Source organism: Vicugna pacos, chromosome 15, assembly GCF_048564905.1.
Source record: "Vicugna pacos chromosome 15, VicPac4, whole genome shotgun sequence".
Classification (NCBI taxonomy): Eukaryota; Metazoa; Chordata; class Mammalia; order Artiodactyla; family Camelidae; genus Vicugna; species Vicugna pacos.
The window spans coordinates 36266285-36284495 of record NC_133001.1 but is presented as its reverse complement, the minus strand read 5'-3'; the positions used below and the strand labels follow the sequence as shown (position 1 = coordinate 36284495).

The 18211-nt window shown below is 37.2% G+C and overlaps 1 long non-coding RNA gene across 1 annotated transcript in view; it reads left to right on the top strand.

Moving 5' to 3' along the window:
* Positions 1-2230: 2230 nt before the first annotated feature.
* LOC116283503 (uncharacterized) overlaps positions 2231-18211 on the top strand; it is a 173981-nt gene continuing 158000 nt past the window's right edge. The window contains exons 1-2 of the long non-coding RNA XR_004193134.2: positions 2231-2310; positions 4371-4434. This is a non-coding gene — a long non-coding RNA (uncharacterized lncRNA). The remainder of the gene's footprint in view (positions 2311-4370; positions 4435-18211) is intronic.

The window sequence follows — 18211 nt, the reverse complement described above, 5'->3', positions numbered from 1 at the left end:
CATTGTTCCACTAGCTTCTACTGTCATACATAAGAAGTCAAAGTGAACCATTCTTTTTCATTAATTTGAACTTTTTTATTTGTCTGAAAAATGTATATATTTTTTCTCTTTCCACAGAGGCCAGAAATTTTACAAAGATATATCCAGAAGTATGCCTTTTCCATCACTTCTACCTGACATGTGATAAGCCCTTTTGATCTTTCTTCAGATCAGGGAGCTGAAGATTATTGCTTTGATTATTGATTCCACCTCCATCTGCTCCTTTTGCTACTGGAGTGCTGATTATTTGCATATTACTTCCCCTGGGACTCTCCTGCATGTCTCATATTTTCAGTCATGAATTACATTTTTTAGTGTTTCTCCTTTGTGTTGAAATCTTGTTCCTCTATTTAACGTTCTGACCACAAACTCTGTTTTCAGCAGCATGGATTCTGTTTTTCACCTTTAATGGTGCAACCTCTCCAACAGAGCCACCTGTTTCCTTTTTTCAGCTTTGCCTCCTTCTTGAGCTTCCTTTGCCTGTTCCTGTCAGAGAGAGCCTCCTCAGTGTGAGTTGTCACCTCAGCTCTTCAGCAGTAATGGACGATCCAGTAGTGAAAAATATGATAAGATTTTCTCCACCAGCAGATGGGAAGTGACAGGACTAAATTAAGTCCTCTTCACGGAGGCTTAGCCAGGAGGCTTCTCCAGTGTAGAGAACCATCCTCTCCCAGCTAAATGAGGAAGTGGTAGTTCTACTCTACCTGGATATTTCTCTCAGACAGCTAAAGTGAGCAGGAAAATTATTTCTTCCAGGGATTCATGAAGCAAGATGACAGGTCATTCTTTTCCCTGTGTTAACTCAGATGTTCCACCCTAGCCACGAATCAGAGCCTCATCATGGGCTTTTCCAAAGAGGCAGAGCCACATTGTAATGATTGGGTCTTTGCTCAGCATTTACAACAGCAGTGCCCTGAAGGTACATCTTCTCATCAATGAATCTGAGGTCTTAGATGTAGCAACTGGGATCTCCCCCAGGTTTTCCAGTTCTATGCTATGCTTTGCCTAGTAGTTCAGTGCGCCAGTAAGAGGAAGGTCATGATTATATATGCTCAGTCCATTTCCCCATGTTAATGTTAATCTTTCTCGTGTTTGGAAGGATCTATTTCTTGCTCCAATGAAACTATTCCTTTGGTTCAAAATTGAAACATTTGAGAAATATACAATGTACTAAGGGAGTATTGCTATAATCCCATATCTCCATTCCACTCCACATCACTCCAGTCCCAAATCACCATGAGTAATTTGATTCGATCTTTCTTCAGGTTCTTTCTGTGTATAGCCTGATATCACAAGTAGAAGATTTATAGTCAAGATTCTAAGCAAATTCTCTTCATTTCTATAATCAATTTATACCTGTCTCTGAAATCCCAGCTATATAATGTGAACATTTTACTCCAATCAATTTCAGTGTCTCTCAACCCAACACAATGATTTCTTGACAGATTTAGTTTTATGATACAATCATATCTTAGCTTACCATAAATTCCTAGGTTTTTCTCTGTATCTACTTGCTGTCTAACTTGTCTGTATTCTTATGGGTTTGCTAGCCTACTTCCCAGTAGGGTTAGTAAGTGGATTAGTCAGACCTCTCCAGAGAAATAGAACCAATAAGCTACAAAAAGAGATAAGAGAATATTTATTATAGGAATTGGCTCAAGCAGTTATGAGGTCAAAGAGTCATAGATCTGCTGTCTGCAAGCTGGAGAATTAGGAAAACTAGTGGTATGATTCAGTCAAAGTCTAAAAGCCTAAGAACTGGGCAAGGGGTGGTGGGTAGGGGTATACTGATGTTGCTCTTGATCTGAATCCAGAAGTCCAAAAACCAGGAAGGATAAAATAGATGTTTCAGCTCAAGCAGAGAAACTAAAGCCACCTTTCCTCCATCTTTTTGTTCTATTCAGGGCCTCAGCAGATTGGATGATGCCTATCCATATGGGGAAGGACTATCTGTTTTACCAATTCAAATATTAATCTCCTCCAGAAATACCTTCACAGACTCACTCAGAAATAATGTTTTACCAGCTGTCTGGGCAACCTTTAGCAAAGTCAAATTCACACATAAAGTTAACCATCCCAGTAGGAAAAGAGAGGTCATTGTTTGACTTGGAATCATTGTTAAGCAACTTGGGCCATTGTTAGGTCATTGTTATGACTCTACATATACACCCTTCCCATCTGTTCCCACATCCTAGAACTTCCTCAGCTTTTAGCCCAGCTGGTGTTGTCTGGAGGAGCGATTCCTAGAGATTTCCACCATGTATGCTGACTGTACGTGGGCTGTCTACTTCTTACCACTGCTGTAGGTTGGGATTTCTCCTCAATTTGCACTTCTTCAAATACTTGGACCTGCCTCTCCACTACTTTTACAGCCGGCTCCGGCAGTTTGGCTCTCTCTACTCCTTTCAGAATGCAGAGGAAGTGCTCTGCTATCTCCTCTTTCTCCCATCTCCACATGCCATCCAGCCATTTCTTCTGTTCACTCTACCTTGTGGTTGGTCTGTGAGTACTTCCACTAGCTTCCCACTTGAAGAACTATACAGATTCCCCTATGCTTAGATCTTTAAATCTTCTCAAAGGAAAATCTGATTTTCTTCTCTTTCTTCTCCCATTGTGTGTGTGTGTGTGTTTGGGGGAATGTAACACAGGAAAAAAGCAACTCACTAAACATCCATTTTATCTCAGTTCCTCCTCTCTTTTCTGCCAAATTCAGCCATCCTTTTTTCAAATTTTTCAACTGCATCTTTCCTTTCATACTAGGAAAGAAGAACAAAAGCAGCAGTGGTCATAAAAAACTATTGGTATGAAAGTATTAGTCCACCATAAATTAAAACCTCACATGGCAATAAAGCCTATCAATAGTTCATTGTTGAACACCCATATGGGCTGACCTCCTGTGGATATTAGCTTTTCCTCTTCATTCACCTTAAACCAAATATTGCACAGGACATGATTATACTGAAAAATTGCTCCTCATTTATCTGAAATTCAAATTTCCCTGGGCATCCTGTATTTATATGGGTATTTTCAAGAGGGCTAGTAAGCCTCTTGACCTGTCTGCCTTCTCAATAATCAGTGCATTACCCCGCAGGATAAAGCATCCGCAATGCCAGGTTATCTTCCCTATGCTTCTGTCCCCCTCAGGATTCTGGTTTGATCATTTATCATTAGATTTTTTGCTTGTTTGTTTGTTTTTCAGTACCTTTAAGCAGATTTTTTAAATCTGTTATTGAGTTGAGTTCAGTGAGAGTGTTGACATGAATTGCCCACCATATCTGGAAATAAAAGCTTCAAAGACCAAACCCACTACACAGCTTTTATGCCCAGAATACTCAATAATGTCTCTCTCTCTCTCTCTCCTTCTCTCACAATGTTTCACTACTAGTGAGAATTTGAGAGCTCCTCCATTTTCTGGGATAGTAAAGATTTTTCCAGTAAAGCTCTGACCTACTCTAACCAGACTTAAATCTCCAAGCCACACCCTTATACTTCATCAGATGACACCATCTAGAGTCCTGCTGATAGATGATAACATTAAGGTGGGCAGTGTCCCACTTTATCATATATACTTCAAGAAAAGTTAGCCATTCAGCCTCAGAAACAAAGGAATATGCTGTTATGAAGCCATGTCTAAATTCCACAATTGCAGCCTGTAGACTATCTAATGCCTACAAACTAATAACAGTCCATGGGTATGTTTTAACCACAACTTATTCACACACAAAAAAAAACTTACTACACATATCATGTTGCAATTTTATTCATTTAATATCTCTATGAAATCCTCCTATGTAAGCATGTATGGTCCTTCCCATCTTACTCCTTTTAATATGTGTAGTGTTCAATTGCACTGGTATGTCATGGTTTATTTGTCATTATTTTAAAATTCAAAACTAACAAAGATGTTACAGTCTTGTAGAAAAAGACTCTTACTATATATATTTCATAGAGTAGCGTAAATGAGAAAATGGCACCTTTTTAGCCCCTAAAACTCATATCTGGGCATATTGAATCTGTGGCAGCCCAGAGGCCGCTTTATCAGCATTCATCCCGAAAGGACATCCTGCCCATATTGCAGACCTGCGCAGGCTACATGGTCAAGGGGCTTGAGGATTGCTCATGATCGCTTATCGTGTCCCTAGTCAGCCCCCTTCACCTTCCCCATGGCATCTGTGTTATGATCCCTTTTAAGCTTGCTTTCCCAGCTCTTCACCATAAGTCATAATATTGCCTTATGTTCCACAGAGAACGTAGAAATATTTGAGAAGAATTCTCCTCACCTAACTTTACTGCAACCTCTGACTAACCTAAAACATTCTCCTGTCTTCTAGCATCTTGCTTCAGATGAAGATATTTCTCTTCTCCACCTGGACTCCACGAGATGGTCGGATGCATGTGAGTACCCAAATAGCAATGCATTCAGTACCCAGGGGATTAAACCACATGAAAGTTAACATGTATGCCTGACCTAAAAGGTATGAAATAGAAAAAAATCTGTACATTGAAAGGAGAAAGGAGAGAAAATATGCAATATATTAACAACACTACACCTAGAATACCAAGCTTAATAATACTGCAGATTAAAATAAAGTTACTGAACAATACATTGAATAAAAATTCAAGCATAGCAATCTCGATGCCCATTAATATTTAGTGTAACATTCCTGGCAAATTTGTATATATTGGCAGTAATCTTACAAAACTGAGACAATTGGAGGACTTTGCTGACAGCAGGAAAACCCCAAACTTTAATTCTCATTAAGCCTGAGTCAGATTAATAAGCATACAGGTTTTTTATTATTTGAGATTAAAATAATTTCTATAGAATTGAAAGAAATGGGCATTACACAGAAGGGAAAATATAGAGTCATAAACTTGGAAAAAAATTATTATTTTAAAATAAATCAAAAAGCATTAAAAAAGTTTTTGCCAAATGTATCACTCCTTTTCATTATAAATTAATTATCTGGTCTCGTAATAATTGTTTCATGTTCCCTTTTGGCAATTAGTCACTCACTAATTCTGTCAATGGTCATTATTATGCTGTTGGAGAAGAAAGTATCTCCTTTTTATAATTATTTGTTTCAATTTATTAAAGAGTATTATTTTAAATTAGGACATTTATGATGTGGAATATTTTTTAATGACATTGATTATCCAAATAAAGCACAGGTAAATGTTTTGCAAATTTTAGCCAAGCATTACAAGATCATGTAAAGTTTTGAATATACAGACTGTATATTAGACTCTTTATATATGAAAGGGCTTAACTTCATGAAAGCATCAGGTATATAATGACTAGAAGTTTCCATCTGAACAGGTAAAATTATGAATTAGAAACAAATTGAGCAAAGGGTAAGCTTTATAAAAGTTTTTACCTTACTCAGTAACTGTCCAAGCAAAAAGTTGTTGTGCACTTAAGAACTTAAACAGTTCTGAAGAAATCTCTTTATAGACTCTTAGAGAACCTTTGTAAGGCATCATTGGGCTTAATGGTCAAGAAACGGAACTTAGAATTTAGGCCAGCCTGGATTCTAATTCCAATTACAGCACTGTGTAATCTTCTGAGGATCACCTGAATTACTTAAATTACTTCTCCAAGCCTCAGCTTTCTCATACATAAACAAGGATGAAAATACTGACCTCATAGCATTGGTGCTGAGAAGATGAAAGAAACACACATACACCACGTAGCTTCATGTATAATTCCGTCAATAGAGTAGTCATTATTGTGATTAGTATCATAAGTTAGCATTTAAAACTAATGTTATTCCTGTTTACCGTGTTTACATGTGCTCTAACATGTTTAAAAATTTGTTCAAAGGCAGTTCTTGAAATATTAAACACGCTCGTACCTGCTTCATTTGCTAAATGGAAGATGTGTAGTCTAGCCTGATCCCACTTGGATGATGAAAATTTATAAATTTATTCATTCATTTTTATCTTGAATTTTCATTTAAAAAGACTGTGCTGTAGAAGCAGAGAGTTCTGGAAGCCCCAGAAGGTAGCAGCAGAAGGTATGGGGAGTTAGAGGAAGAACAGGCACACCCCAGAATAGCACAAGCCATGCCGAAGCTGAAGGAAAATTCATTTGGAGGCAATTATGTTTCCCCTCATTTTGTTCACTTTTCCATGCTGCCATCCCTGCAAGTATAAAGAGCTAATAAGGCTTTCTAAATGGCTGGTGCTGGTGAGTAGTCAAATATTTAGGAGCCAAGGGTCTTTAATCACCTAAGTGCTTTTCAATGAATACTGATGTGACAAAGGTTCATATTTAATTGATTCCAAAGTGACTTTATGCCAAGTAATGGTTTGCTAAAGAATTTGAAAAGGTAGCTACTTCCAGTTAAAAAGTATACATCTTCTTCTATGTCAGAGTTGTTACCAGACATGTCAGAGCTAGTCACTAGGTCATGGAGACTCTGTGGAAATAGTAAATATAACCATGTCTCCCTGTGCCTGTGCACCTGCGGGAGGAAAGATGAAGGAGACAGGGCTAGCAATTATTTTAAATTTGTCTTATAAATTAAAGTGAATTTCCCTTAAAGAGCTCTAAAGACACAGCTAGTAGATACGATCAAAATACAACATTTTGAGAAGGAATACAAGAACACAGAGTAATCTAAATTTATCTATTATCAGTACTGGAAGTACATGCTTTGCTGCAGCAAAATGTATCCCAGTAAAGCTCAGGTAGAACTCTAATTTTGCTAGAGGGCACATATATATTTAAAATATTCATAAATATTTCTTCTACCATTAGAACGTTTTTTATTATTGCAAGAGCTAATGTAAATCTAAGGAGGTCGATGAGCATTAATGTATAAAATTACTATCCTCTCACGTCGACTTATCACTGCAATCATTATTCTAACTAGAAGCATGCTAGAATGGTCTGAAAGCCCGAAGAGGGTAATAAGTGATTTGAATCACTGGTCTTATTACCTATTAACAGAAACCATCAGGAGAAGTTGATTTTTAGAAGAATCAGAACAGCTGGGAAAAAAGATAAGGGGATTGGAACTTGTGGGAAAAGCCTATTTTCATCGAACCCTTCTGTGACATCTAATGAGAAGATGGTTGTATTCTGTAAAGACATTTTAATAACACTTTCATAAAAGTGGAAGAGAGCATTTACAATGTCATTCCTTTAACAGTGTTTTTATGATAAATATTAAGGTCAGCCAATAATGCCAAGAAATCCTCCACACAGGTGATGCATTACTATTGTAGTAAGCAAAGTGAAGAGATTTAAATTTTTTGGATAATAACGGATGTAACTTATCTTGAATCACACACCTGTTGTATGTTTCTCATCTAAGTATTGCTTTGATGATTACCGTAAGGAAAGTTTCTCCTCTCACCTCACCACACACGTTTAAACCAAACACAGACATCAGAATGTGTATGTACACACCAGACTCACACTAAACGTAGCTACTAAAGGTTGGTTTTGCTGTTTACATATGAATACAATAGTTTTTGAAATGCATTCTTCTAAAAACAACAATGCATGATACCAAGATGGCAGTCATATTTTTAAGACCAGCTGCAAAAAGAAAATGGTCACTTTCTTTAATCTCATTAGATTTTCTAACTGTACAAAAAAATAAATAAATAGGTAATAACTTTGCTTAGCTGGAACTGATAAAATCAGTTTCTCTGTTAAGAAAGATGTTTTTATTTCATTCAATTCAATATATGAGTTTCATGCACTTAAAATGTACTTGAGAAAACAATTATCTCCCTTTACCTGTGGGAGTTATGTTCCAAGACCCCCAGTGGATGCCTGAAACCACAAATAGTACTGAACCCTGTAGATACTATGTTTTTTCCTATACAGACATACCTATGATGAACTTTAATTTATAAATTATGCACAGTAAGAGATTAATAACAATAACCAATAATACAGTAAAAATAATTATAGTAATATACTGTAATAAAAGTTATGTGAGTGTAGTTTCTCTCCCTTTCATTGTACAAATGTAATGCATTTTCCATCTTAACTAAGCACTTATCACACGCTGTGGCAATAACTTCTGCAGCTTGAAGTACAACAACAAAAACTAGCACGGATTTCTTTTTCCTTCTTCACAATTTCACAAATAGAAGATTAGTTCATAGTGTAGATCTTAGCAACCTCAGCACTTTTTTTTCTTTCCTTTTTAAGTCTGGAACTTGAACCTTTTCACATAAAGGAAGCACTTTACAGCTTCTCTTGGGCATATCCGAGTTGCCAGCATCCCTACTCTGTGTTCTGGGGTCATTATTAAGTAAAATAAGGGTGATGAACACAAGCACTGTGGTAACACAGCAGTAGTCATCTGATAACCCAGATGGCCATTGAGTGACTAACACAGGATATTCCGGGCAAAGGGATGATTTATGTATGTCCTAGGCAATGCTGAGCAGGACAGTGCAAGATTTCATCATGCTACTCAGAATGGCTGCAATTTAAAACTTATGAATTGGTTATTTCAGGGATTTTCCATTTCATATTTTTTGGACCATAGTTGACCACGGGTAACAGAAACCGCAGAATCAAAACCACAGATAAGAAGGGACCACTGTTTTCCCAGCAGTGCATGGGGTACTACAAATCTCAGCCTTTAAGAGCCTTGTACTTGTAGAGAAAAAATTCTAATGTAAATATTGAAGCACAATAAAAACCATAGTATTTAGGCACCAAAATAATTGCAAATGCCTCACAATTAGAAACAAGAAAGGTTACCATGAAAATTAAGTATGTTAATAGTCTTTAAGAAGAAGGCATTTCCTTGAAGAAGATTTAGGATTAAAAAGTCAGAACAAAAAGATGACATATTTCCTTTCCTTAAAATTACTGTGTTTGTAGGATATTTTCCATCAAAGTTATAGTCACAATATCAGTATAAACTAGAAATGGTATACCCTTGACATTGGAAAGAGATACACTAAAGAACTTTCTAATTTTCAATTCACAAATGCTGCACTAGCATAAAAATTTCCCTGTGAAATAAAGTAACATTGATTAAATATTTGAAGTTGCCCTTTCTGACTCTTAGTAAGATTTACTATATAAGAGAAAATTCTGGGAGATACTGGCTAGGGGCAAGAAGAGTAACTAGATTCTCTTCTTAGCGCAAAGAGAATGGGACACATTGACATAGCTATGTCAGGGTGATGACAAGCAGCAGATCTTTGGGGATGACTGACTGACAGTTCAAGAAGATCTCTAATTCCGGAGGGTTTACTACATAACCCAAGGTGAGGGAACTTTTGTGCTTTTTAAAAATACAAATGCTTTGACTCCCTCTGTATATTTTGAGGAAGATCAAGACATCTGCATGTTTTCAGATTCTTATAGGATTCTTATGTTCACCTACTCAAACCACCTACTAGAAAAATTACCAGCCCCAAATGTCCCATGAATCATATTAAAAATCTGTGAATAATTAACTCCACTCCCAACACATCAGAATTTCTTGCCATAACTATGTCTGAAACACAACAAAATAAATTTCAGTGTCCACAATGAAACAGTAAGTAGATTGATTATCAAAATAAGGACAATAAAAAATGAAATGCAAACCAGAGAAGATGGGTATATATAAAATGCCAGAAACCTCAGAGTTTTGATGTCTTGGTGAAAAACATGACTTCAGTCTTTAAGAATTATTTTGGGAATACTCTGATGCCGTGTTATAGAAAAAGGTTGTATTTTAAAGAGATAACACAGCTTTATATTTCCATTTATTCATCATCTGTCCTCATAGAGTAAACAAAACCCGCTTACAGAAAAGCCTTCCAAAAGAATAAGATAATTTAGAGAAATAGTGAGTTTGTTTCTTTACGCTAACCTCTTTTGAAGAACCAAATTGTTGTTCTTTGTATAATAGCATAGAAGTTGACCTGTTAAATGCCCAGCTCCTGCCAATCTTAATGACACCCATTTTCCCTCTATACTTACCCTCCAGAAAATTGCTTTACAAAAAATATGCTGCTAATTCTCTGAAAAACAAAAATCTCTTTCATTGGAAATATTAGTACAAGAAATTTCCCCAAAAGCCATAACATTTTACTCAGAAATAAGAGATATATTTGCTTGGAAAGGAATATTGATAACTTAAATATGTCAATTCTTCAAATATTAATGGATGACATTAATGAAAATTCACAAACATCCCATGAGCATTTTTTATTAAATTGATGTATTAGTTTCCTATCACTGCTGTAATAAATTACCACAAACTTGATGGTTTAAAAGAACATACATGTATCCTCACACAGTTCTGGACATAGAAGTCCAAAAGCAGATTCACTGCACTGAAATCAAGGTGTAGGCACGGCCATGCTCCCTTGGGAGGCTCTAGGGAAGATTCCTTTTCCTTGCTTCCTGTGTCTAGACCTGCATTCCTTGCCTTCCTTGGCTCAGCGCCCTTTGTTCCATCTTCAAGGCAGGTAGAGTCTTCAACTCTCTCTCTGTTCCATCTTCACACAGCTTTATTCTCTGTAGTCAAATCTCCCTCTGTCTTCTACTTAAACAGACTAGTGATTACATCTAAGGCCTGTCTATCCAGGAAAATTTTCCCATCTAAAGTGCCTTCATTTAGTTATACCTTCAAGGACCCTTTTTCCATATAAGATAACGTTCACTAGTTACAGAAAATAGGACCTGGATATCTTTGAGGGTCATTATTCAGCCTACCAGAATTGACACTACAGTTCTTTATTTATTGGAAGTATAAACAAGCAATAGTAGCTGAAAAAATTTTGGAAAAGGAGAATAGGGAGGGGGAAATTGTATTACTAGATATTAAATTATCATTTAAACCTACAGTAATTACAGAAAAGACACCAGTGTAGGTTTCCAGCTAACCTTCTGGTATGCATGAGAATGGAATATGTGATAAAATACCATAAGCCAATAAGAAAGAAATGAATTATTCAGAAAATATAGGTATTTTCTTTAAAAAAAAAAGACAAATTAGAATATGTCATATGACATCATACTTGATATATTTTAGAAGGCCTAAAGAGTTAAATCAAATGAAAAAAATTAAATAATTTGAGAAAATTTATGGATATTTAACTGATCTTGTCTTATGTAAGGACCTTTTAAATATGAAGAGGGTAGAAAAAGATCATAAAGGTAAAGTTCAGTCAACTTGAGTGCATAAAAATTTTTAAAGCATATCCATCGAAAATATAAACAAAATTAAAAATCAAGCAAGAAATTGGAAAAATATTTTCAATAATATAGACAATTGGCTAATATTCTTAATATAAAATTGGCCTTATTAATAAGAAAACATAAAACCAAAATGGAAGAATGAATAGAAAGCCCACTTCTGGAAGAAGAAATACAAGTGTCTAGTAAACAAGAAAACCCAATTACTCCTGAGTAATCAAAAAAATGCAAGTTAAAATAAGAAAGTGCTATTTCTTACCAATAAAAATTGCATTATTTATGAAGATTAACATTCAGTGCTGCTCACAGTATGTAAAACAGGTGTTCGCAAACACCATCACAGAATATAAATTGTTATAATCTCTCCAGAAAGAAATTTAGCACAAAGGTATAAACAGGGACTTAAGTACAAACATAGCAACATTTCTTAAAATAGTTTTTAGAAAGTGAAAAAAAGGTACAATAAAACAGAAGTGATCAAATAAGCCAGTGTGATCCATATGAACAAATAATATACAAACATTAAAATGTTGCGTTATAAACATATATTAATCACCAGAAAATGACCTCAGTAAAATGCTAGGTTATTAAAGCAGAATGCAAAATTGGATATACGTATATTCAAACAGAAACACACACTATATACCACCCTCAGGATATTGCGGGGAAAATCTTATGTGGACAAATAAGTTGAATTCAGTGAGTAATAAAATTTTAAATAAACTGTGATATTGGCTATGAAGGAACAGAGACTAGTAATAAGAGGTAACTAGGGGATAAGGGGAATCTCCCTAGATGGGGTAGTTATGAAAGGCCTCTGTGAGATGGTGGCATTTAGCCTCAGACTAGAAGGAAGGAAAGAGAGATGGAAGGAAGGAAGGAAGGGAGGGAGGGACGGAGGGACGGAGGGAGGACCTGCAAAAACTTATTAGAAAGCATTCTGGACTGAGGGACCAGCCTCTGCAAAGACGCTATGGAAGAGAAAGAGTTTAGCAGTTTCAGAGCTCTATAAAGAGGCCAGTAGGGTTGGGAGGTAGTAGGTAGGAGGCAGAGAGGCTTGGGCTGTGGTTAGTAGAGAAAATAAGTGCTCAGATGGTTGTCACAGTGATGCTTATACCTAATGTTAATGTCTCCAGGTATTTATTTAAAATGCCGTTCTTATAAATATCTGTGTTCTTCGATCACAAATTGAGTAATAGTTTCAGCTTAATGTAAAAAAAAAGCTTATGTAATTATTATTATTTCCCTTTTTATAAGTGAGGAAACTGAGGCTTTGAGAGTACCTTGAGTAAGATCACATGGGTAGTGAGAAGCAGAGAAGGATTTGAACCAGGGCTGCTGCACTCAGAGCCTGCACTCTTAGCCATTCTTTCCTACTGCTTTTCTGGAATATTACTCATCAGCACATAGTTTACAAATTTGAATTCATGATAAGAAAGAGATAAGTATTCGTCTTCACACAGCCATTTGCTAGTTGTGTCATCTCAAACTACACATCTCTAAGCCTCCCTTTTTTCATCTCTAAACTAGGACCGATCACACCGTCCTTCCTACTTTATAAGTAACTAATAACAGACAAATCTGTGCAGTTGTTCTTTGTAAACTGTGATGTTTCTGTAAAAGAAACCAAATCTACTCAGCGTCCTGTCACCATGTGAGAAAGCTCATAGATGAAACAACTTGCATGAATAATATAAAAATTCAAGAAATAAGTTCGCCATAATAACTCTAAAACTTGCTTCAAATTACAGAGCTCCATTAAATCAATTGTAACATTTCTGTTATTACCACATTATATCGCCATAATGAAGATAATAAATATCTGGCATTTACAGAGTTTCTTTCATCTAAATATTCCCATAGAGCTCAATCAACTTTATGTGCAAATTGATTATGAGCTATATATACAGGTGGGACAGAGAAGGCAGCATAAATCACACTAACAACAATGCAGATCTCTCTTCTTCCACCAGCTCCTTTTATCCAAGCCTCCTAATTGGTGCACAAACAAGAGCCAAACGCTTCTAAAAATAATGAAAATGGAAGATAATTCTAAGAAGTCTCTTATCAATAGCCCACAGTCTAGCAAAAGGACTTGGAAAATAGGGTGAATAATTTGATAATATAGTTATCATCATTTGCATTTTAATGCTTAATGCAGGGCTATCCTTTTAGAAGAGAGGTCAGCTTCAGACCATTCAGAATCATCTGAATATGAGAGAAAAACACAGGAACTTTCTTTGTGGCAGGTTGTGGCTATGCTGGTATACATGTGTCTCCTGGCACTTTCCCAAACAACGAGAATCAGACGCTCATTCTCTCATGCCTTCGCGGTTTTATTTCCCAAAGGGCAGAATCCAATTCTCCCCTCTTAATTTCAATAAAATACTACATAAATCCCAATAACGGTCAATAACTTCTTAATAACTTTATTAGCAATTACCCAGTGTGCTGGCTCTGTGCTATTCAGTGTAGCAGCCACTGACCACAGGGGCTACTGGACACGTGGATTTAGCTATGACACTGAAAAACTGAATTTTTAAAATTTTATTTCACTGTAGTGAGTATAAATTTAAACATAAAAACTTCTCAAATTTTAATTCTGTTTGGAACAACCTGGATATGTGAATCTCCTTTTTCAGCAGTAAATTATATGAAATCTAAGTGCAGGGCAAGTATTTTTGATAAAATTTTAGCCTCCAGATTGAGGTGTGCTGAAAACAAGCAATACACACAAGGTTTGAAAGACTTAGAAAGAAAAAAGAGAATGTAGGTAATCTCAATGATAATTTGTATATTGATAATGAATTGAAATGATAACGTTTTAGATACATTGAGTTAATGTGTCCTTAAGACCTGTTTCTTTTAATTTATTTATTTTTATTGTGACTATTAGAAAATTTTAAAGTACCGTTGAAATCCACATTGTATTGGACAAGTGTTCTGGAGGGTTTGAATTTCTACTTCCACCTCACTGTATTTCCTCATAATGGCGGGAGTCACTGAAATAATATAAGGAGCTCTTAACCCGGCCGATGAAAACCACAATGTAATATTTCTAGTGGTGACTTGAAGAGTGAAATGCAGTCCTAGTCTTTCATCGTTGTCCTACTCTTTGAGCACAACTGAGTCCATCCGTCAGCTTCTGGACTTAACCTTCTCCATCTTTTAGCCCTTTCCTGGTCTCCATCAGCTTCCTCAGCTGCCCTCCCTAGCGTTTCACATCCCCAGCTCTTTGCTCATGAGTCCTGGTAACCAACTCCTAGGCACACCATCGAGTGCCCCACAGAAACTGAAAACCTTTTTCAGTTCCTCCCAAGTTCTCAAACCCTTACCCACATCAACAGTTTGAGGCAAATTCAAGGGAAATTTCCCTCCTTTTAACCTCAGAGATTTTCTAAATCATCCCTTTACTGTAGCTTCTTTCCAATTGTTCTGCTTCATTCCAAATCCAGTAGCTTACTCTTTACCCATGTTTTAGACGGAATCTCCTTCCTCCTCCTAAGCAACCACCTCCTTTCAGCCTTTCATAACTTCCACTTCTGCCCATCTGTTGTTACGTCTCCTTCATCTCTTTCAGATGGAAAAGCCCCAACCCTTCTGGACTCTGAGTCAGAGCAGGGAAAGAGTGACCCAAGCAATAGACTTTTGTGGCTTCTCTGAGCCAGATCCCCTGTCCATGACCCCATTCTCTGGTTCAAGGTTTACTCCACTTAGTAATGCTGCCTGGTAAAACAGTGAGAGACCTGGTTCATAATTACATGTCTAATTTAATACTGATTTGGGCCAAAATCAGAGAGTGAGGTGACAAGCCTGCGCTATCAGACAATCTCAGAATACCAGCTTGGTTTTATGTGCTTTTGCAAAACTCCAAGCCCCTCCCTCCTTTGTTCTCCCTCTTGACTCTCTCCAGGCTCCTACCCAGGACTTCCTCCAGGTTCCTGCGCTGGAACCAAATCAGGCCACACTTCCTGTCATTATCATGTCATCGTAATATGGGGAGTGGCTGGTGCCCAAGCTCCTTTGTTTCATCCTTCCTCAGTCCTTCCTTGGAGATAACCCTATTGCTAGTTGGTGTGTGCATACCATATGTGACCAAAATCACTGTGATCAAAACTACTTAACAGCCAAATATCCTTTTCCGGCAGAGCTCTCTGATGCCCAGGGATATTAAACTGACCTATTTCCCACTGTTCTTAGCCTTTGGTCTGATTTCTTGCAGAGGTCTACACTCACTTGCTTATATCTACTTATTGCTACAACATGGTTAGAATTAATTTTATATGCAGCTTACTCTCTATGATGATTCTTTCATTCTTTCCCCCTCACCTTCAAACACATTCAAAGCATATACCAAGAGTCAGCCCTCTTCCTTGTCCTCCTCAAGCTCCTATCCCATCTCTCCCCTCTTACTGACTCCTCAACCTCTTGCAATCTGAGTTCCACCTTCTATTTCCTCTAGGGAAGTCACCTTTTTAGATCATTAAAATCTGCTTAATTAGCAAGTTCAATCCCTTACAGTCTCAATCTACTCATTCTGTCTGCTTTTCATAACTCCCTCTCTTGACGTCCCTGATAGAGTATTTTCCTGATTTCATGTCTGGGCTCAGTCAGCATCTTTTCATCAGTGAGACTTTCCCATGGTTATCTACACTCTTTGCCTTCCACTGTCCATGACTTCATTATGACTCTGTTGTAATGATTCCCAAATAAGCTCTCCATTCCTGATTCAGTTTGTGCATCTTTAATCACCTGTGGGACACCATTTCATGGATAAGCTGTAGGCATTTGAAGTTTAGTGTGTATCTCTACACTGCCTTTCCCCACTAGGTCTTCCTCTTGACTCGCAAGTTTCCTCTATCTGATACATTCTGTATCTCAATAGATAGAATCATTATCCCTCCAGTATTTCAAACTCAAAACTTTGGAGACTTCTTCAAGTACTTTATCTCTCTATTAAAGTGTTTTCTTTCTCTATCCCATCCAAGAGGTATCAAATCCTGTTAGTTGGTTCTTGAAGTATCTCTCACCATCAGTCTTTCTAGTCTCCTTGGCATTGCCTAGGTCCAGTCATCATTAAAGCTTGTCAGGAGCATCCCAATAGTTTCCTAAGTCTTCTCTCTTGTCACCAGACCCAAGCCCTATCCTATCACATCATTCCCCTTTTCAGAACATTCAGTGACCCCCAAACTGCACATATAACAAAATCAAATATCTTGTATGAACTGGAAGCTGGAGATTTTCCATGTTGCATCTCATGTGCCATCCCCACTGTAACTGGTGCTGTGGTCACCCATGCGATTCATGGCATCAGCAACATTTCCTACAATTCCCTGATTCTGTGCCTTTCCCATGATGTCCCCTGAGCCTTGGATACTCCAACCTCATTTCCTGCTATTGCATTTCTGCACAGTCTTTAGGCAGAGCTTCCTCTGTCAGGTCTGCTGGAGACCCCTTCAGACAAAACCAGTCTTTCCGTCTATTTACTGTCACATTGAGACTCCAATCTTACCACAGGCTGCAGTGATTCTTCTCTTTGTGATGGTCTCATCACTAAAGCATGAGTTACTAGAAGCAGAAATCATGCCTCATTCAAATTCATTTCCCTTATACTTTTTGAAGTTGAAATAGAAGAAACTAGATTGTAATAAAAAGCAACCTTTCCTTAGAAATTGTAAAATTCTAAAAAGAGCTCCAGTATTTGCCATAGAGGCCAGGGTGATGAATTAATGTCTTTCTTTAAGGCTAAACAAACATTCAGGAGTCCTGAGTCCTGAGTATGGCATAACTCTTGGAGACTGAAGTTGCTTTCCTTGAAGAAACCTACAGTTGTCTCTCTGTATCTGCAGGTTCTGCTACTGTGGATTCAATCGACTGCAGATTAAAATAATTTTTTTTAATTCTAGAAAGTTCCAAAAAGCAAAACTTGAACTTGCTGTGCAATGGTAATTACTTACACAGCATTTGGATTGTATTTACAACTATTTACATAGCATTTACACTGTTTGAGGTACAGTGTAAATAATCTAGAACCAATTCAAAGTATATAAGAGGCTGTGCATAGGTTATATGCAAGCCCCATGCCATTTTATGTAAGGGACTTGAGCATCTCAGATTTGGTATCTGTGGGGGGTCCTGGAACCAATTCCCAGGGATATCAAGGGGCAAATGTATTCAGCTTTTCCCTCCCCAATTCTTTTTCATTATTTACATAAAAAATGAAACTGTATAAAATTTCCAAAACTAAGATTAAAAAATAAAAATCTGTGTACTTCCTACAGTTGTACTCACAGAGGATGCCCTTCAGATAATGTCTCAGTTTCCTTCATATTTCATCCTTTTACGTGGACATGACTCAGTCTACAAACATCTACTGAGGATATTGTATGAAACTAGAGTTATGCTTAACATTTTGATGATTAAAATAAAGCAATTACTGACTCAGGTGAAAGTTATTAAGGAACTTTCCATGGAACTGAACCTTGGAGGAGGGGTCTTCTATGAGCAGACACATGGCAGAGAAAATGTAGAGGGCTTTCTGAGTTGGAAGAAGGAAAGGAAAACAATGGGCAAAGACACATGAACAATTGTAACGTGTTATTGAGGAGTGGAGACAATAAAGGTGAGCAGTCTGACTAGAAGAGATGGTTTGTCTAGAATCATCATTTTCAAAATGTATTAGTCCTGGGTCCTCCCAACGAAATCAGATGAAGGGGCACAATATGTAAGACCAGCAAAACGACTGCAGTAAAAAGGGGAGGAGGATGAAAGATTGGAGCCCTGTCTGCTGAGTTGCCTCTTGACGACACCCTCCCCACAGTCCCAGAGTTCCTTCCCTGGAGTTCCTCTCAGTAGATTTGGAAAATTAATAACCAAGTGGAAAAGATAAGATAAAGTCAAATAAGTGGAACGGGAGCCAAATTATGGAGCACCATGCTGTCTGACCTCAGAACACACTTATTAATTGAGGCTTCTTTCTCACATAGTACATAGCCCATT